Source organism: Cuculus canorus, chromosome 5 (genome assembly GCF_017976375.1).
Source record: "Cuculus canorus isolate bCucCan1 chromosome 5, bCucCan1.pri, whole genome shotgun sequence".
Classification (NCBI taxonomy): domain Eukaryota; kingdom Metazoa; phylum Chordata; class Aves; order Cuculiformes; family Cuculidae; genus Cuculus; species Cuculus canorus.
Window position 1 is genome coordinate 37,308,484 of NC_071405.1, and position 21,028 is coordinate 37,329,511.

General features: G+C 42.2%; 1 protein-coding gene across 7 annotated transcripts in view; it reads left to right on the forward strand.

Moving 5' to 3' along the window:
- DENND2B (DENN domain containing 2B) overlaps positions 1-21,028 on the forward strand; it is a 171,488-nt gene that overhangs the window by 10,901 nt on the left and 139,559 nt on the right. The window contains exon 1 of one of the 7 annotated variants that reach the window (XM_054069117.1): positions 15,388-15,465. The exons of the other annotated variants lie outside the window; for them this stretch is intronic. The gene's annotated coding sequence lies outside the window, so the exon portion shown is untranslated. Of the gene's footprint in view, positions 1-15,387; positions 15,466-21,028 lie in introns of those variants that run through there. 7 annotated transcript variants of the gene reach the window in all.

A 21,028-nucleotide genomic window follows, 5' to 3' on the forward strand; every position in this document is an offset into this window, starting at 1 on the left:
TTGTGCTTTGATTTCCAAAATGTCTTTTTACTTATGCTTGGTAGCACAGCTCTAAATTTTTCTCCTGTCCCCACCCTGCTGTGGAAGGGGTGCAGGCTGGCTAATGATCTGCTCTCTTTTCCTCTCTCGGTAATTGCTCTGGTCCTTTTCTACATCATGTAGACATCTTCACGGAGTCTGGATAAGGAGCTGAGTTGACTGATCTTTCATGGCAGCACTTTATTGTATTTGCCAAAAGTTTCTTTCAGTACCATACTAGATTTGGTGCTGCTCTGGAAACTCCTTTCCTTGTAAGCTAATGGTGGGAGATGGTTTAGACGAGAGGCTAGCTGGGTGGCAGTTTCTGACTTGGATAGGTAAAGAAGGAATACTGAAGGAAAAAGTGGTTTCAATTCACATATTGTGAGACTGAATGGAGGTGATTTTTAGTATACTTGCCACTTGTTTTCCTCAGAGCTTTTCAGTGGCCTGAGGGAGTCACTTCTGCTAAGTCTCCTTGGTTTAGGCAGTTTGTGACCTGCCCTCTGGCCCCACAGCTGCTCTGTCCTCAGGCAGTTTGGGCATGTCTTTATAGGGGCCAAATGCCAATTGCATACTTGGGACTGAAACCGCATGTGTTTTTTTTGAGCTAGCAGAAAAAAATACTGAAAAAGTCTGTCTTTTATAGTTTGTAAAGCGTGTTGTTCAAAATATGGGAAATAGACATTTAAACCTTGCACTATGTCAACACTTATCTCAGCAAAATGCAAGCACATTAAAGTGCAAGCAAACAGCATGTTACTATGTTTTTTAGAAGAGGGCAGTGAAGTAAGGGGAAAAAAAACTCCCAACAAGGGGAAAATGAAGTTAGTTTCCATTTGGAAACCTGATCCATAGAATATTTTCTCTAGTATGTTTAGTAGCAACAGCAAATAAGTTGAAAGGCAGGGGAAAACACGTGTTTTTCCATTGCTGCTTCTTAACAAGATGAGTGTTACGTATCCTTCTCTAAGGCTGAGTGATGCCCAGTTGTTGTCCACCTAGGAGCATGGTTTTAGGAAAACCAGTATCTTTAGTACATTGGTTTTCTACTACATTTGTCTAGCGAGCAGCTCCTGGGGCATCACAGCACTGCGAGGAGCATGCTCCTTGTTGGAATTTGCAATGACCACCTACAGTGCTTTTTCCTTACTGTCAGAATGAATCTCAGGCATTTCTGCAGTAATATTTGAAAGACTGATTAAGAAAAGTAGCCTACATCCTGCTCCCCTGTTTCTTCAAGTATTTCTTATTCCACTGAATGTAAAAGGGTGAAAAAAATCCCAGTATGATGGAGTTTTATCCTTGCTTAGAGACAAATACAAATTTCCCAACAGGATTGGAAGCAGTGTACAATCTGCCTTTGAATTAGGGGTAGTGGGTTTGGCAAAGCAAGACGGGTGATGCACAACTAGTTTTTGCAAGGTCCTCTAAGACTCTCTGACTAAATAGTTTCTCATGAGCGAAACAGTACTGGGAAGGGCTCACTATGTGGTTAGGAGACCTCCCAGGAGCATGTTTGGTTCTGTGATTCAGTGCATGGCATTTGTCCCCTGAGCAGAGAAGACATGTATCGGTGGTCCGGCAAGGAGCTGAGGGCACAGTTCGCTTGGAGACAGTGGTTTTCAAGTGAGGTGCAGATCAGGTGCTGGACTTAAAAGTAACTTAATATTTGTGCCTTTCTGCCTGAGGAGTTATTACATCTCTTAGATTTAAACAATCATTCTAGGCTCTCTAAGCTCACAAGAATGTAATAATGATTGCCCTACAACATTAAAGTGTCATCTAAAGATAACATAAGCTCAGCCCACCAACACAATTAAACAATCAAAACCAGTACAGATTGAGTTAGTCAGTAAATCAAACCATGAAAAAGCCTCCTTTTTACCCTTACCAACCCCTACTGAGACTTGTTTCTTTTGAATCCTCCTTGGAAGATTACCAAATTTGGAAACATGGGATATTTCTGACCAATTTGGCATCCAGCACGGGGTGCTATTTAAATTCTGCTTTGGTTAACTGCACTTTTGCCTCCACAAACTTCCATCATTGCTCTAAATGGATGCAATAATATTTTTTCCTTTCTGCTCTCTATACTTCTGTGTCTTTGTACTGTTAGATGAGTGTTATGCTTTGCTCCAGACACAGCTGTATTTGGGCTGTACATGAAGCGATCTGTAGATGAAGCAATCTGTGTGAGTGCTCGCTTTTCACCATGTTTCAAAGGTGTTGCAAGGTTGTTAATTGTTAAATGCTTTGAAATTCTTCCTTGAGGAATATCATAGGACTTTGAGCAGTGTTTCAGTTAATGAAGGCAAAAAGATATTTCTTGTATTTGTTTGAAGTCTTCAGATGATACTTATGCAGATGATAATACCTATCTCCAGTGCTTTTCATTGCAGTTCTCTGAAGTGCTTTGCAAAGCTGATTGGAGCCATTGCTAGAGCTGATTGAAAGTTTTGGATTAAATGAAGTAGGATATTCCTAGAAGCTATGCTAAAGCACATGGAATATAGGCAGGTGATTCGAGACAGCCAGCATGGGTTCACCATGGGCAAGTCCTGTCTGACCAACTTAGTGACTTTCAATGATTGGGTGACCACATCAGTGGACACGGGAAAAGCAATGGATGTGATCTATCTGGACTTCTGTAAAGCCTTTGACACAGTCCCCTACAATGTCCTTCTCTCTAAATTGAAGAGATATGGATTTGATGGGTGGTCTGTTTGGTGGATAAAGAATTGGTTGGATGCTTGCATTCAGAGAGTAGTGGTCAATGCCTCGGTGTCCAGATGGAGATCTGTGACAAGTGATGTCCCTCAGGGGACTGTACTGGGGCAGTTTAATATTTTCATCGATGATATAGACAGCAAGATCAAGTGCACCCTCAGCAAGTTTGCAGGTGACACCAAGCTGAGTGGTGCCGTTGTCACACCAGAAGGACAGGATGTCATCCAGAAGGACCTAGACAAGCTGTAGAAGTGGGCCTGTGAGAACCTCATGAAGTTCAACAAGGCCAGGTGCAAGGTCCTACACCTGGGTCAGGGCAGTCCATGATTTCAGTACAGGATGGGGGATGACATAATTGAGAGCAGCCCTACAGAGAAGGACTTGGGGATGCTGATTGATGAGAAGCTCAACATGAGCCAACAGTGCGTGCTTGCAGGCCAAAAGGTGAACTGTATCCTGGGCTGCATCAAAAGAAGCGTGGCCAGCAGGTCGTGGGAAGTGATTCTCCCCCTCTACGCTGCTCTCATGAGACCCCACCTGGAGTATTGTGTCCAGTTCTGGAATCCCCAACGTAATAAGGATATGGAGCTGTTGGAACAGGTCCAGAGGAGGGCTACAAAGATGATCAGAGAGCTGGAGCATCTCTGCTGTGAGAGAAGGCTGAGAGAGTTGGGGCTGCTCAGCCTGGAGAAGAGAAGGCTCCAGGGAGACCTTGTAGTGACCTACCAGTACCTGAAGGGGGGGTGTACAAGGGGTACAAGAAAGCTGGGCAGGGACTTTTTACAAGGGTGTGTTGTGATAGGATGAGAGGGAATAACTTTAAATTGGAAGGGGGAAGATTTAGACTAAACATTAGGAAGAAATCCTTCATGATAAGGGTGGCGAGGCCCTGGCACAGGTTGCCCAGGGAAGTTGTGGATGCCCCATCCCTGGAAGTGTTCAAGGCCAGTTGGATGGGGCTTTGAGCAGCTTGATCTAGTGGGAGGTGTCCCTGCCCATGACAGGGGGGTTGGAACTGCATGATCTTCCAAACCATTTTATGATTCTGTGATGATTAAAATATGCTATTTCAATGATGCCAAACACTTTGTGGAATTAAGTTGATGCTAAGAGAGCTTCCTAAGGAGCCAGAGTGGGCTGGAGGCCTAACCAAAACAGGAACAAACCCAGTAACAGTTTTTTTATGGGAAAATGGATGCATCAGAACAACTTTCTTATTGTGCAAAACTAGGTGTTGTGTTTTTTGTTGGTTTTTTTTTTACCATGAATATTGTAACACCTTTGAATGACTTTAGCCAGTATCTGCATTTTGTAGATTAAGAAATCAAAGCAAAGGAAAATAAAATTACTTATATGACTGGAGTTGCCTAATATGCCAAAGATGGAGCTGAGTTTTTCAGTCGTCTAGCTACAGTGCTACCTCTCTGATACTTCGCCACAGTTTAACAAAGTACTTACTTTACCACTTTTGCATAAGCTCTGTTATTTTCTTCTGGAAATTAAACCTAGAGTTTCAAGCAAATCAAAGCGTGTAGATAAATAATGACAGTGAGTTTCTCCTGATCAAAGGAAAGGGAAGATAGGTCTACCTTTAGCTTTAAATGCTTATACTGTAGATGAGAACAAAGCATTAACTGTTTCATTGCTGATATGTTGCAACAGACTTTCTCAGATTATAACAGGAGTTTGAGAGCAAACGTGGAACTGGAATTAATTGTCCCAGCCAAGAAATGCTGTGTTGCCCCACTCTATCTGCATTCTAAAAGATAACACTCTGCACTGCTTTACTGTTTGTGAAGTGAGAACAAGGTATTGCCTTCAAGCCAGGAAAGGTTTTCCTCTAACATCGCAGGGATTCAGTGCCCCATTTATTGTCTTGACATTTTGTTTTAGCATTCCAGTTTGCAAAGCTGTCTCCAGAGGTTTCTAAAGTATGCATGAATAAGAGAAAAAAACTTGCTCCCATTTTCTTTTGGGAATGTTGGTGATTTTAGCTTTGAGACAGGCCCGACTGTCTGTCTGAACACATCTCTCATTCCTGTTGGCAGGAACTGGAGTGGCAGAGTGACTCCCCGACCTCAGCTTCTGCTTTACCTTGTGTTTTGACTCTATGCCTTCATCACCTATGCCATGCTGTTCACTAACAAGTCCGTGGATGTCTGTTCCACTGGTTGACTTTTATTACCTTTACTCATATTCCAGTGTTGTCTTACAAGCACCAGTGAGTGAATGAAGCCAGGTTTCTTGGTCTTCCGACATGGATAAACTATGTGTGTGTAAGCCATAACAGAGGTCTCTTTTTAGGCTGGAAAAGGCAGATATAAGAAGTGGACAGGAAGAGGAGAAATACATGTTAGCTTTCATCCATTATTGGTAGTGTACTAAAAAGTAGTTAAATATGTCACCCTCTAACAATTCTCAGAGCTTGTGGAGTAACAGCTCTAGGCAGGTTTGTGCAGCTTTGGTCTTGAAAAATTATGTATGGGAATCTTCATTGCATATGGGAGAGAAGTTGTGTTTATATCCCAGAAAATAAATGAGATGCTAACTTGAATAGCTTTATAGCGTGGAATGTCTCTCTTTCCTTCATTGCTTTACATAGTTCAGTGCTTCCCCTTCTTCATGTCCTCATGCCCGAAGAATGCAGACAAATAACTGAAAAAGGTTTGTTTCTAGTGCTGTTAGGTTGTTAAGGTTCTTGACCAAAAAATATCCCTGACCTCCTTGGTTAGAGGAAGTCACATCAACAGCAATAGATTTAAGGAGGTTATAACTAGTGGGTCTCAGTTGTTGGGTATGTGGCCCAAGAGTGCCTAAGGGGATAAGGCAAAACCTGCTGTAATTCTTGCTCTCATTATTCTCATCCTTAAGCACGTGTCCAGTGAGAACCTTTATGCTTCATTTCCTGTGAGGATAATGCCTTCAGAAGATAGAGGCATTCTTCTTGTGTCTGTGTTTTTCTAAAACTTTGGGAGACTGCCCATCAAAATCCTGAGAATGAAGGGTTCAGCTCTTTGAAAGAAATGGACATCAGTTATGCAAGTGTGCAATTGATGCTGAACTGATTGTATCACAAGTTTTTGCCTTTCAAATTTCAGGGCAAACTACTTTGAACAAATCCATGCATGTGGACAATGAAGCATTTTAATTTTTCTGTTGGTGAGCCATCAGCACAGTTTTCTGCTATATGGCTAATGCCTCCAGGAAATTTTCCCTGAACTGGAGCTGCCCTGTGACCTTGCAGCACAAATGAACTTTTAACAGGTGTGATCTGAGAGGCTGTTTATGACAGGCATTCAAAATCCTGTCAATCTGGCATCAGGGGAGCGCCTGAAAACCTATTACTTGATCAAAGAGAAGCATCAAGAGCCAAATCCCAGCATCTGAGGTTCCAGACAGCAAAATGGAATTCTACAGGAAGCAAAAGAAAAATCTTGTGGAGTATTCTATATTCTGCCTGTGTTACAGCAAGCTGCTTCTGTATTTCTGAATATAATCAAATACCCTAAATTGCCCAAGTTGTTTGCAGAGAGGTTGATAAGAAAACAGTGGTGGCATATGCCTTATCTCTGTCCTCCTCATGCTGAATGCTTCTGGTCCTTCTCTCTTATCCAAAGGAGAGATCTTTTATAGCTCACTGGGGTCTGCCCAAATAATTTTTTAACCTTTGGGACCTAAAGCTTCTAATATTGGATTTGATGGCAAGAGGGCTCTAGGAGAACATCTTTTGGGTTCTTAAAAATTCTGTTTCTGTTTTCTTGTTTGTGGCACTCCCCTTTATATACAGACTTCTTCAAAACTACTAGTTTGATTATTATTTCCACACCCCCCCTTGTATTTTATGTCATCTTCTTTTTTGCTTTTGGCTACATGCTCCTCTGAAGAATACTTTTATTCTGTCTTTGCATCCCCCCATTTCAGTTGCCTCATGCACCTGCCTTTGCTTTTTGTGTTATTTGTACTGTGTTGGATTTATTTTTTTTAACGATTGTCAAGAAATTATTTGAATCTTATTGCTTCATTAGAAAAGCTCACAGTAAAGCACTTGATCCTGTTTCCTTATGGAAGGTAGAATAAACTGTGTATAAACTGAGCCCTTGGTAGAGATTCCTCTGATGCTGGGAAAATCCTTTTTACTTGTCTCTCCGCGGAACCTGAGAAGAGTATTGGAAGAATGTGTATCTTAAATCCAAATCGATATGCAACTCACATCTGTTGAGAGGGTAGTGCTTTACCCTTTCTGATAAAGAACCCATATATGGAACATTGACATAGTCTTCCTCTAATGGTTAATACCTTATTCATTTTAGATAAAGTCTATTTTCTTTCTGTTATTGTTGTTCCTAGACCCAGCCTTTCCTGTGTTGTGATCCTTTCTGTGAGCAGGAAATTGTATGTCTCTGTAATGCAGTATTTCTGTTCAAAGGAAGATGTTAGCTTGCAAAAGTGCCTTTCCTGTTCACTATATCTGAGTTTGTCATCAGGGATATTTTGAAAAATAGTACTCTCCACTGTCTCTGCCTACTTGAATGGGAAAGGATACGCTGAGTTAGCAGAAGCCAGAGTCTCCTCTGTGCTTCTGATATAGGCACAGGGGATCAGGGAAGGGCATTGTGCATCTTTACCAGATGTTCCAGCTAGTCCTTGTAATAACACTTTGCATGTGCGTTAAACTGTAGACTCCTCTGCTGTCTTATAGTTGCCTGCTGAGTAATGGGGACTGCTCCTCTCTGGAGACTTTTACTAGTGCAGGATAGGCATATTCTGCCCTGAAGCATCTTTCACTTAAAGCTTTCCAAGCATTGCTTCCATCTAGCAAGATAAAGTAAGGCTTTCCATTAAGGCAGCCTCCCTCTGTCCTGCGTTCTGTCCTGCACTTTGAGGTATGGGTGGGATGATTTCCAAAGAACCCATAAAAATGTCCTTGGAAGGTGGTACTGGTGAACTTTATTTGTTGAACCAAATACAATGAAGTGAAAAGCACAGTGTTGTATTTGTATTTTCATGGCATCCTGCTGTCGTTCCCTGTGTATGCTAATCACATTTATGCATGACAAAGAGAAGGACGTTTCTGTATTGGTGAAGAGTTTGGGTGAATATAAATTTTGGAAAAGGGGAGAAAAAGTGTTTTCCCTGAATCTTTTTCTTTAAAACCAGTTGACACTCTGCTTACACACTAAAGGAGAATAAAAATAAACCTGGTTCAGTGTACGTTTTTGGTTTTGAATATTAAATAGAGCTGCTGAAAAGCCCAGATGCAGAATCCATTTAGATGTGAGAGCTGGGGAGGGAGAGGTATAAACTACTCACCCAAGCATCACCCCTTAGCTGGCCTTTCCACTCTCCAATACCAGCTCAAACACTGGCTTCATTGGCATGTTGCAAATTTCCAGGGATGGATATTGCCAATCAACATGAGCTCAGGAAACCGTGTCATTCTCCAGTTTTCTCATGTTGGGGGTTGGATATACAGTGCTCCTGAGCTGTCCTGGCAGGAATGGCTCAGGGTGTGATGAAATCAAGTTCCTGCTGTGGGGAGGTTACCTGCCTGCCCCATAGCAGTCCGTGGTGCCTCAGGTGTCAAACACCCCTAGAAGGGTCCTCTTGGGCGGTCAGAACCAATACTGTTGGGAAGTGGACATATCCCTTTTCAGTATTGCAGCAGGTAACATTTTGACCCTTGTGGTTCTTTTTGTTGGAAAGCTGTTCCAGGACTTTGCTAGTTGAGTGGTTAGAAACGTTTTTCTAATTTCCAGCACAGGATTATTTGTGGCCAGTTTGTGTAAGTTGTTCTCCAGTCAATCAGAAGAAAATGAACACCGAGCGCAGTGAATGAAGTCTGTCTTGAGACCTTATGGAAAAAGCTTGCTGAACACGTCACAGTGTTGTTCTCACAGCATTAGCCTTGTTGACTCTACACTTACCTGAAAATATTCGGTGCAGTGCTGATGTCCTTTCAAATGAAGGAATGTGGATTTGGTCCCAAGCTTTGAGAAGCCCGTGGAAAGGCCCACGTTGACTAGAGTGGTCTTAAGAATTAAGCCATACAAGTTCTGCATAGAGCTGGCGCCAGATGCGTCTCCCACCCACGGTTCAGGCAGTGAACATGTGTGCACAAGGCTGGTGCAATTATGAGAGAGTTCAAAGGGAGCTATACAACCAAGGAGAAATATTCATAGGCTGATTTGTGCCTCAACAGTATACTTTGATACATCTGCTGTCTGTACTGTGGGGCCTCTCCAGAGAGGGGAACATCAGACATGGCCTTGTCTCCCAGGATTATGAGTTGTACACATGTGTTCCCTGGGGATTGGGATGAAGTTGCTGCATGTGGGGTTCCTGTGTGTTTATTTTGTGAAAGTCCTGATCAGTTCTTTAGGTCAGGAGCACACAGCAGCTTACTTGCTCATTGTTTGATCTGGAAGAAAGGTCTTTGATAGCATGTGTTTTTGCAGTAAACAGACATATTTTTTTGGGAGTGAATCTGAAGTGTAGGTGGCACGTGCTGATTCATACAGAAACAGTAGTTGGAGGAATGGCTATGGAGCAGGTTAGGAGTCAAGCTAGTGAATGGTAAGATGGAGTTCTCAAACGCCATAACCTGTTGAGAAAAGGCTGACGTGCAAATGAACATGCTGATATTTGCTCCAAGAAGATATCAGAAAGTTTTGATGGTGTGAAACCTTGTGGCCTGTGTTAGTGGATCCCTTCTAAGCTGTTCTTGTTTTTAATCTCCAGAAATGCCATTTTTAGGATATGAATTTCTCTGATTTTCCAATCACAGCAAGTATAGGCCAGGGAAGAGTTGACCTTCAGTAGGTAGGATGTGATGTCAGAGCACAGAGTTGATGACATCCTCTGTCCCAATCTCCCCAGGGAGATTACAGTTGTGTCATGCCCTCAACATGGTAGTGGCATCCTGCAAGAAGTGGTTGGTCAGCTTTCACACAGGGAGAGAAAACTATAATTGAAACTACAAACGGTCATCAAACATCTCTTAATTGTGTCATTAGATGTAGCATTGCAGACATTTGGGTCAGGGTGTGCTGGTCTGCCCTTCCAGTGTTCATTGTCCAGTCTAGTTGATTTCACTCTTCATCTTTATGCGTCCTTTAAGGGCTGCTGTGTTGTGGTCCACGTGCTGCTGTGTTTTGCTGGCAAGTGAAGCAGGTAGGTTTGCTCTGAATGCAATTGTAGTGGCTAATGACATTTAAAGTGAGAGTGAGAAGTGTTTTCTCACAGTGTGCTCTTACACAGTGTGATTGTGTGGGAGGTGGTGGGTGATAAATACAAAAGGAAAAACAACTTTTCATTCTTAGTCTTGTCAACTGTACCAGTTTTTATGTGGATTTTTTTTATATTAGTTGTTTTTTTTTCTTCCTTCTTTTAAGGTTCCATGATCCTGAAGCTTAGTGTTTACTACAAATCTTGACCCTCTCTGGCTTTTATAGCTACATGGGAAAGCTTGGAAACACAAGTTTCAAAGACTTGAAATCTGCAAAGCAGAGAAGGGGTTCGACCTTTATTTATAGCTAAAATTTTTTGATTTGTTTAGGTTGTCTCACAGCATCTCAGAGACCTATCACAAGTACTTAAACCCAGCAGTACAAGTTTCTTTTTATTCTCACTGTCTGCTTGCTGATGTGGTGTCAGAGGGAGAGCAGGAGATGAGACTGTGACTCAGCCTCTCTCCCAGTGAGTTGATGGGCATGACAGGAGAAAATTGTGTCTACCTGGAGTGGTGAAACAATTTCATTCACTGAATGGAAAGGAACCGGCACCATGTCTTTGGGCAGGGGGTAGAGTGATATCTTTCATTATCCTTAGCACAGATGAGTATCTATAGGGGACGGTCAAATCCACATAGTTGTGAAATCATTATTATTTATGGCACAGTTATTTTCCTACTGATGTCACTGGAAATATATTTAATACTGTTACCACCTCTCAGCATGGTCAAAGATTTTGCTAGAAGAGAACCCGGTAGTCCAGAATTCCAACTCTGTGTAAATAAGCAAATATTTCAGTAAATCCCTGAAAATGGAAGCTGGGGGTCTTGGCATGACAAGCAAACCCATAAAAATTGGATTTTTTTGTTTATTTGTTTTGCATTTGAATTTAATAACGGGCAAAGTTTTCCAAGCAGGAGGATTGCATGTACTGTATGCAATTTGTCTAAAGAGCGCTTTCTTTAGAAGAAGGGACATGAGGGGAGGAAGAGGAGAAAAGGAATAACTTCTTGGAGAGACTCTTCTATTGCTTTTGTTTTCCATTTAAAATGACATACTAACTGGTAAGCTGGAAGCTTTCTCGTGCATCAAGATAATACAGCCTTATGACCCTGTTCTCCACTTTGCTCCTGTTCCAGTAACTGCAATGAAGGTGTTTGATACCCAGACACAACCCTCCTTTACTTTTTCTGCAGACCTCTGCAGAAAATTGTGTGTGATTGTGCATTGAAGCTTTTTTTCCCTGCCAGTCACCCAGATGAGGCTAGTCTAATTTGCTTCCAAGGTTTTTAATTGAGAACAAAATGTTTTGAGGTTTCATTTTCAGACCTATGAAGGTTTGATTTGTCCTTGGCATCTTTCACTGCCTATCCAGTTTTATTTGCTAGGATGCAAACAGGTTGAAAGCATTGAAGTGTTTTGTTTTTTTTTTTTTTAAAAATAAAATATCCATCCAATGCTCCCCCAACTCTCCTGTCCCAAAAAAACCTTCCAGGATTTGAAGTTTTGTAGAAGCTTGCCTGTTGATTCAGACTGTAAGGCATGCAGGAATAAGATCTTTGCATCAATAATAACCAAATGAGTGGGGTGTAGCTAGTAGCTCTGCTGCGTGTTTTTCGGACAGCCTGTTATTTGACTGCTTTGTTACAGCATTAAAACTGGGCAGATTAGCAGGATGCTCTCTATATTTAAATGACTGTATGCTCTGGGTCAGCTTTGGAGCGTGGTGTCTGGTATTTGCGTTTTCTGTGGATACGTTAATGGCAGGAACAATCTTTAGCCTTGAAGTGTCTGTGAACAGTGTCTTATTGGTCATTTCAGCACCTGATTAGCAGGTGCAAACATATACTTGGACATCTAAAACTTTGGCTAATGGTAGGCATGAACTGTGACTTCAAACTAGATGCTACTCACTTAAGGAAGCAGCCTGTATTCAGTAGGTGCTGTTGTTTCTGGAGAGGATTAACTTGCATTACCTTAAAGTTACAATGTTAAACTATTATTACCTGATATGGGTTTGTTTTGTTTCAAAAAAGGTACAGGGTGTTAGTTGTTTCATCAGTGGTCTGAGTCTGCAGGTAGTAATGGCAGCTTTACAGGCATCACAACAGTGTGTCATCTACGAATGGTAACTGGCTTATTAATAATTACATAGTTATGATAACCAATGAATAAGGCAAACCAGTGTTATAATGAGGCTTTGAGGTTTTGATTGACTTTGGGTAGGTCGATGGTAACATGTTAAAATTGAAACTTAGGGTTTGGAAGGTCTTATTCTGACCACGCTCACCAGCAGGCAACAGGCTGCACCTGCACTGATGTGCACTTGAGACCTTAAGAAGTGCATGCTGGATGAGAAGGGGAATGGTAGTGCCTGTCTCCCAGCTCTGAGCTTGCCTCTAGGTGACCTTTGTAACTGAGGATTGCAGAATCTTTTTCTTCTGACATCTATCAATGATTTTGAGGAAAAGGGGCAGCAGATCAGGACAGTTAAAATAAACTAAGTATAACATTGTCAGGAATCAGAATGGCTTTACTTTGCCAGAGAAGAGTCATACTTCACATGTGAATGGTCTTCTTTTTGACCTAAACTTAAATAATGAGTTCAGGGAACAACCGTTTATAGATTTGGTTAGGTCTGTAATTCACTGTGTGAATAACAGGATGGTCTGAAAGAGAAAACAAAGATTGTAACTTCTCAGCAAAGTTGCAGAATAAAGACTCAAATTCTCCTGGGTTTTTTTGTTGTTACTGGTGTTTTTTTTTTTTTGTGGAGCAGAATTGGTGGGGTTTCAGAAATAGTTTCAGTCAATGTAAACCATTTCCTATTGTGGCTGGCAGCTGTTCTCTCGGTGTTTGCAGGCACAGCAACACTCCCTAGGAAACAATTGCTTGTGAAGAACAGCAATGATGAGTCTGAGGTTCTGGTTAAGAGAGAATGCATCCCCATAAATTACTGCATTATTATATATCAAGAATACTCTCATAGTCTGTTATTGTAGCAACCATCGAGTGGGATTCTGCATCCCACACTTGAAAATGGTCCCAGTTCAGCCAAATACTTGAGCATGTGCTTGAAAACTAAGCATTAAGTTCAGCAGCTTGCCTAAGGGCTGACTCAGGTCTCATGCTGGTCTGGAAGGCTGCTGTAAATCTCACAACTCTTCTCATACGGTGTTTCCTTGGGTGCATGTGGGCAGTAATATTTGTGTGCTTCCTGTGCTTGTGAAATGCAGTGATCATTCCTCCTCCTTTGCCATGCTGAACTCTCTCTTTTGCAATGCAAAGAAAAAAACTTACTGTGTGGCTGGATCACCAGGGATGTGTTTGTGTGTGTGTGTGTGTGACCTCCACTGATGTGGTGGTGGTGATCTGGAGTGAGTTGGACCATATTCATGCTTGCTCAAAGGTCACTGGTTTTGAGTTATGGTGTTGCTGTGTGCATGGCACAGAGGACAAAGATGACACGGAGCAATAAAGTTATGTTAGCTAGCGTATCTGCGTGCCTTTAAGGAAGGACAGCCAAATCAAAAGATGATGATTATTCAGGATTGAATAATGCTCTTGATTTTCCATGCCACCGTCTGAGGCTTCTAACATGTGACTAGTCCAAAGCTCGCTAAGCAGTTTGCTGCAGGGATGATATGCCTTAGTCACGATGTCTTACCCTGAACAGGCTGAGATGTGGTATTAACGTGCTGGATTTGGATACTGCCATAATTATACCTCCCCTCATGTTGTGTTTTAGTGTTTTTCAAAAGAAAAGGCACTAAATCAATCTCAATATCTCCATGACTAATTGACATCTCAGGAAGCTAGTTACTGTGGAGGGTAGGAAGCTGGTGGTGGTTGGGGTCTGTGCAGCTGGAGGGCAGGAGACTGCAGCCTGTTGAGCACAGCTATGCTGACTAGGGTTTTCATACAGATAGCTGGGAGATCAGATTCACCAGTTCAGTGCAGTTCCTTCTGCATTGATTCAGCATGCTAAAGTGAAGACAGTTCAATACAGAGATAAGAAAGAGAGAAAATGAGGGCTGACAGACATTTAGTCATTTTTGGCAAAAATAAATGCACAGTATAAACCAGTTTGCAGAGCTGTACAGCCCTGCCTTTGTGTTTTGAGAGTGCACATGATTTACTGCAGAAATCAGTTTGGCATAGCATAGCTGTGCAGATTCAGCAGGACCTACCATTATCTTGTCGTGTTTTTTAGCAAATTGACTTTTACAAGGCAGCAATTCAAAAACATGAAAGAGAAATGTGCTGAACAACCCATCCCTTCTTGTCCCCCCATCCAGTGTGTGCCGACAAATCTGCTGCAGCTGCATCCACGGCCATAGCAGGGCTGTGCTCCCTCGCTTGCAGGCTTTGGGCGTTCTGTGTGCGTAAGCTGGTGTGGGTCTTGATTTTATTATTGTGCTCCCTAACTCCCAAGATGCTGACTTTTCAGCGAAGTACAGCAGTTCAGACATGGCTTTCTGTCATGTTTCACTCTACAGACTTAATGGGATTTCACTGGTACAGCAAGAGTAACAAATGCACTGTTAGCAACATTTTGTAAATCTCCCCGCTTTTCAGCTCTGCTCACCCACAGCCCGCAGTCTCATGCATACAAATGGCCAGAAAGCAGCTAGGTTCCTGGGCTTGCCCCGACTGGTGTTGCCTTTTGCTGACTCTGAAGGCAGAATATTAAGCTAGGCGCACTGCTGTTCTGACCCAGAAGAACATTTTCTGTGTTTTTAAAGTATATATCTATCAATGTCAGCACTGAAGTAGCCGTGGATACAGTATTTCTGCATTCTCAGATGGTTGGCAAATGTGTCTGAATTTTTGTTTATTTTTAAGGAGTTAATTTAAAATATGTAAAGCTTTCCTACCTTCTGGGAATTTAGGATATTCAGTCCATGTATGCCTCAGCACATGGCTTCTATTTAATAACATCTTTGTACATTACCATTAAGAGATGGCTATCTTTGAGAGCTACTGTGGATGTGCCCAAGGGTGAAAAAAGAATAAAAAGTAAGACTGAGGGGAGAGGGGATGGGAGAAAAAGTTCTTTGTTAGTGCAGTTTTTTTCCGATGAAAGTGCGTGAAGGGTGGGGGTGGAGATGTGCTAAGGAGCATTCTGAGATAACAAAATAGCTTGCTTAGCTAAACAGGGTGGATTGGAGCAACAACTCTACTCATCCTTCTCTCCTGTGAACTAACTAGTGCTCAAGTCACAGTGTTCGTGTATGGAGCGGGGCTGTGCACAGCTACTTTTCCTTTTCTCTTGGGTTTTGAGATGAAACTGCAGGGCTAGTGATGTTTTCCCTCCAGATCGTGAGCGTAGCGACTCCTGTATGGAGAAAGTTAACTGGCCAATACCACTCTCTGCTCCTTGCAGCTTGACAGGTCCTCTACCACCAGCATATGCCTGTGTGTCACCACACTCCATGAACCAGCTCAAAAAACCTTGTCTTCAGCTACGGCAACAACCTTATTGAAGGTATGACTCTTTCCTCCAAAGAACTTTCCTCTGCAGAAAAGTACTTGTTTCCTTTCCTCTACAGAAACTATCTGTCACTTGAAAGACCCATCTGGTTTTGAAGATTACCCAGGCAGATCGTAGATGCCAATGAGGAGACCCATCCTGATGGAGCAGGTTTCGGATCGCCCCCGAGCTCGTCTCTTGCGTAGATTTTACATCTTAAATCTTTTGATTGGCTTACTCGATAGAAAGTGTTCTAGTCTATATTAATGGTTAATAGGTCTTTCTAGCAGATATAAAATCCAGTGAGACATAGACAGTTTCTTTGGTTTTTAACAGGAACAGATGATTTAATAAGCAGCTATAAATCTCTTGGGAATATGCAGACATAGTCAAACAGCACACATCTGCCAGATTTTTCACTGACTAGACTTATAGCATATGAGTCATAGTGGTCTGCTCCACTCCACCTCAAATGCCTGTTGTTGTTGTTTTGGCTTTTAGAGGTGCTCTGTGCTGTGTATGGAAGTTTTCGTCGCGTTCTCCTGTTAATGGGCTTGCTCTTTCTTCCAGCAGACAGTGTTCAAACAGTTGAATCTCATTCTCTGTGTGTGCATGACAGCGCATGACATTTATTTTCCATTCCCTAGGCCAACTTGTGATTTTAAAATTGTATAGTGAAAATGTTTCTGAGGATTATGTTAATAGTCTCCTAAATGGGTTTAGTAGTGGGAATCTGGTTAAATTAAAAGAGGTCTCTCAATGCAGCAATGCTTTCCTTCCAGCAGTCTGTGGCCATCTTATGAAGTTTGATAAATTTATACTAACAGTATTTCTAATAGATTCAGTTATTATCAGCTCTTTAGAAATAAGGAAACCAAGACAGAAAGCTGTTGCAGTTACCTGTGGCTCATGCTGAATTGCAGGGGAGAGTTAGATTTCCTAAAGTATTGAAGTGTCATTCCAAATGGCAAAATTGGCACTGTGTTTTACAAATGTCTTCTTGCATATTGTGTTGGTTTGCTGGCTTTCCATAAATGTCTTAGATGTCTCGGAACGGGTTACAAGCTTGCATTTTATTTTACAGTTAATTCACAAGCCATGTGAATTACACTTGGGAGCCACTCTAGAGGAGGTAAGGTATTAGAATTGCTAAGATTTGCACCAGGTCACATCCTGGTTAACTAGAGATGGAACTAGTGATAAAACAGGCGGCTTTGTATGGAGTTTGTAACTATTGTGGAGGTTCTCGCAAGACAGGTACAGTGCAGCTTATTTTGAATGCACCTGGATGGAAGGGCTTTAAAAAATGGGCTAGAGCATAGCTGTTTGCTCTTTTATTTTGATTTTTCAGTGCAAGTATCTAATATTTTACAGTGTTACCAGATACAAAGTCTTTGTTTAAGAAAAATGGTGTAAAGTTCTGACTTTGTCATAGGCAGGCAGGAAAAATCAGACTCTAAGTCTTTTACTGGCCCAGGACTGCATTTGATTTTGTTGTACTTTGGAACTGTGTAAACTGTGAGGAAAATGTCTTATTTCAGTGGCAGGGATGATGAAGAAACCCTGCTCATGTTTGGCCTTTTTCAGGCTGAAGGGAGTGTCAAAAATGCATAGATATGAACCAGGTTAAGATACTGGAAACAGCTTTGGAGTTTGATTAATGAGGCTGAATTGTATACTGTGATCAAAGATAAATATTATTTGAATCTTGTGGTGAGATTGCAACTCACTACATTGTTCCAATACTGCTTGCTTCTGATTTCTCAGTGCTTCAGAAAGCCAAACAGGTATTGTGTTACTAGATGAAGAAAGCTATCCAAGATCATATAACTGGGTGATGTCAAAATCAAGAACAACATTTTATTCTATTGACTCTTTGCTAGGTCCCTTCACACAATGCAGGAAGCAGAGTAGAGGGTTTATGTCCCATGTATGTGCACCAAAAAACCCCTTTTCAGTTCTTTCTGGCACTCTGAGTGTGTTGCTTTATGTTTTCAGTAAGCACAGAGCTCTCATGTTTACTGATGGGACTTTCACACATCTGGAAATTAGAAAACTGGAGTTGTAATCCGCATGTCTGTTCTTGAATGGGGAATTTTCCCCAAAGCAAGTTGTGATGTATGCACTTAATGATTTGAATCTTACCGTTCAGACTTTCCATAAGTCACTTCCAGCATTGTAGGTACTAACCTGTGTTAGTAGTGAGCATAAACACACCAAATTACAAGGGTAACAGCCGTATGTTGCATGTCTAAATCTTGGCATAACTCTGTGATTAATTGGGAATGGCCAGTGCCTTTAGAAGTCTGCTCCTGCTATGGCGCTTGGAGGTGTTGGTGCAGCATGCAGTGCATTGCAGGCCAGCTTAGGTCTTAGCTAGAGGTCAAGACTTTTAGCGACGCTTTTGCTAGCACTTCTTCACTGGCAGCAAGGTCTTTTGCAGACTTTCTGGTGTGTGGTCTTTGTGCGCTAAATGGCTGATACTCTGCTTATGTTGTAGGATTCACCATTTTTGTAGTACTGACCGCAAGCAGCAGTAGTTCCAGGGAGTGAGTTGTCCATCCCCTTAAAGCAATGTACATAGCAATGGGGGACATCATGTGACTACATGGACTTTATCCAGTGTTTTAAAGGAAAAAATATCTATAACACTGTCTTGGCCTATATAAGCTGTATAGTTTTTCTAGACTTGGAAGAAAAGCACTGGATATTTTCCCAAGTTACACCCTTTTCAGTTTGATGTAAAAAAATGTTGATTCTTGCTTTTCTTTTGTCTCTAAAATGGGAAGTACTTTAAATAAAAGAAGAAATTATACTTTTTTTGTGGCAAGGGGCAAAATCTTTGAGCCATCTGTTTTGATGACAGTAAAGCAGAATATGTACTTTATTTTTTTTTTTCTTCTTAAATGATAGCCTCTGTTGTTAGTGGTGAAGAGGAGGCAGGAAGGTGTGTGGTTCTACAGCAGCCTGAAAAAGGGTGTCTGGAGAGCCCTTCTTTGGCTATGGGGAATGTGGGCCGTTTTCAGAGGCTTCCCCCAGCTCTATTTGGAAGAACGCACAGAATCAGAGGAAGAGGAATGACCTTGCTTTTAAGGCATTCATCTGGAGCTTGTGAGCTGGAAGCTGAATTCCCAGCACTGAGACTGGCTTCCTCTGTGGTCTGCAGCATGTTGCTCATGGGGTGTCTGTGCTGCACAATGGAGCTCAGCACAGAGAGCCCTGGAGGTGACTCCAGGAGGTCTGCCTGGCCCCACAGCGCAGTGGGGCACTCACTGTGTGGAGGCACGACCTCTTTCCCAAAAAAATACAGCTGTGCTAGTTCAAGCACTGTCTTGTGCTGTTGGGACTGTGCTGCTTCCAGTTCTGGAGTTACGATGATTGCAGCTCATTTGGGCATCTCCGTACCATACTCCATTGCTGAACCTAAGAAGCACTGAGGTACTGAGACACTAACAAGAGTTCGCAAAATGTTTTTGAACTGTCTATGCTGTCTGGTTTTCAATTTCTTTTGTTTGCACAAGCTCATCCTAGTCACTGCACTGTCACTGACTTTAATTTCCTTTGTGGCAATGAAAACCAGCTAGAAGGAAAGCTTAATTTCAGCTGCTGCCCATGCCCAAGCAAATTGTTTTCCAGGAAGAAAAAAGTTTTGCTATCCCTTGGAGTTCATCTGACTCTGACTGCCTTCCAGGTTCCTCCTATCTATCTCAGGGGAGGTAGCAGAGCCTGGTGCTCAGAACCCAGCTGGTCACATACTGTTTCTGAGGGGTCACTCTGCAGCCTCACACACAAAGTCACATAACTCCTTTGTTCCAAGCAGCCACACCAGAGTGACAGGAATGACATTTACCTAGCTTTGTAAAGCCAAGGGCCACAAGTGAAAGGATGAAAGTCGTATGTTCAAAGAAGTGTTTAGTTTACCTGCTTTATCCAAACTAGGGAAGAAGATAGCTTTATTGTTTGTGGCTTGAAAAATCTGCCAGCTGTCATGATGGTGGCACTATGAAAGACAAACTTGTTATATGCCTAAAAAACCACATGCTGTTGCTGGCTTTGGTTTCTGTGGGGTGTAGGTGGTGGGAGTAATGCTGGACTAGTGCTCGCAGTACGTTTCCTCCTTAGAGATGCGAAGCAGGGCTACAGGCATCCCCCCGGCACGTGACCAGCACTTCACAGGGTCTCCAGGCCAACTTGGAGGTTCAAGTCATGACTAAAATAAAGAAAATGTCAGAAGTTAGCCCTTGGATAAATCATTGCTTTTTGTCCAAAAGAACATAAGGCTGACATTTTCTTCGTAGAGTCTCTTAGCTAATAGGCTTTGGAAGAGAAGATCTACCCGGAGAGGGTTGCATAAACTTTCTGTGAACTTCAATAGTTGATGATCAAAAGGTATCACAATGCGTATTGTTATTTATTCATCTATCTATTTATTTACTTAGAAGAGTACACAGGGATATTGGTTGTGATTTTTCTCATGTAAACAGGGTGATAACTCACTCCCCGGAACTCATACTGTTTGCTCAGCCTTAGACCCTCCTTTTTTCCATTCTGAGTTTAAATTTAGAGCTCTTTTGCAAGGGGAGAAAAAATGCAAAAGCCCGACTGCCACCTATGTTCTGCTTTAGAAACCAGTGCTGCATTATAAAATATACCTGTCCTTGTGTCTGTTGCTTTGCTCTTCCCTTGATTAGCTCTAATCTAGCAGAGATGGTTCCAAAAAGCATCTTCTTCTTTGTGCCGCTATCTGAATGCAAGGCTAACTTGACAACAATTTGAAAAGTGCCTCTTCAGGTGGGTATTTGGCTTAAAGGATCTGCCTTCCCATCATTTATATCTTCTGGGAAGGAATCTGCCCCTCTGTTCCCATAAAGTCAAAGCTTTTCAGCACTTTCTTAGATGCACACAAGATTTAGTCCTCCCAGAGTTGTATTCCTGAGTCCTGCTTTCATTGCAGTTCCAGGTGTGAGAGGATCTATTTTTTAAATTGCCTTCTAGTCCCATCTTGTGTGCAGGATGTACACTGTGAACGAGAGCAGCAGAACCTTGTCTTTTGGCTTTTATTTAAAGGAAACAGTAGCGAACTAAGATTGAGATATCTTGCATTCATGTAGGGTCAAATTCCTGTGGAATTTCAAGCAACTCATTGACTTCTCACCTGATAGAGTTAGTTCCCAGAGGAAGCCTGCTTGTCTCATTTGTCCCTCTTTTTTGGAACATAAATCCATGCTTGATGGGGGTATATGCAGTTAAAAAAGCTGTAGGAAGAGACTTAACACTTACAAAGGAGAAAATGTTCTTGTTTTGTCCAGACAGGACAAATAGTCTTCCCTCAGGGGCTTCCTCCCTCCATCAGTTTTGGTCCTGGAGCTTCCTTCCTTTCCCTTTCAGGCATGCCTGGGGTACAGCAGAGCCATGCACAGGAAGGGTGTTGACTGGAGCACAGATGAGTTGCAGACAGGTCTGGCTCTGGAGAGTTAAGGAACAGGACTGGCTTACACGAGGTTCCCACCTTTTGGTTATCCCTATGGCTTGGCCTGGTGCCGTCTGACAGTTTCCAGCACGGGGATGTTGAGGGCTG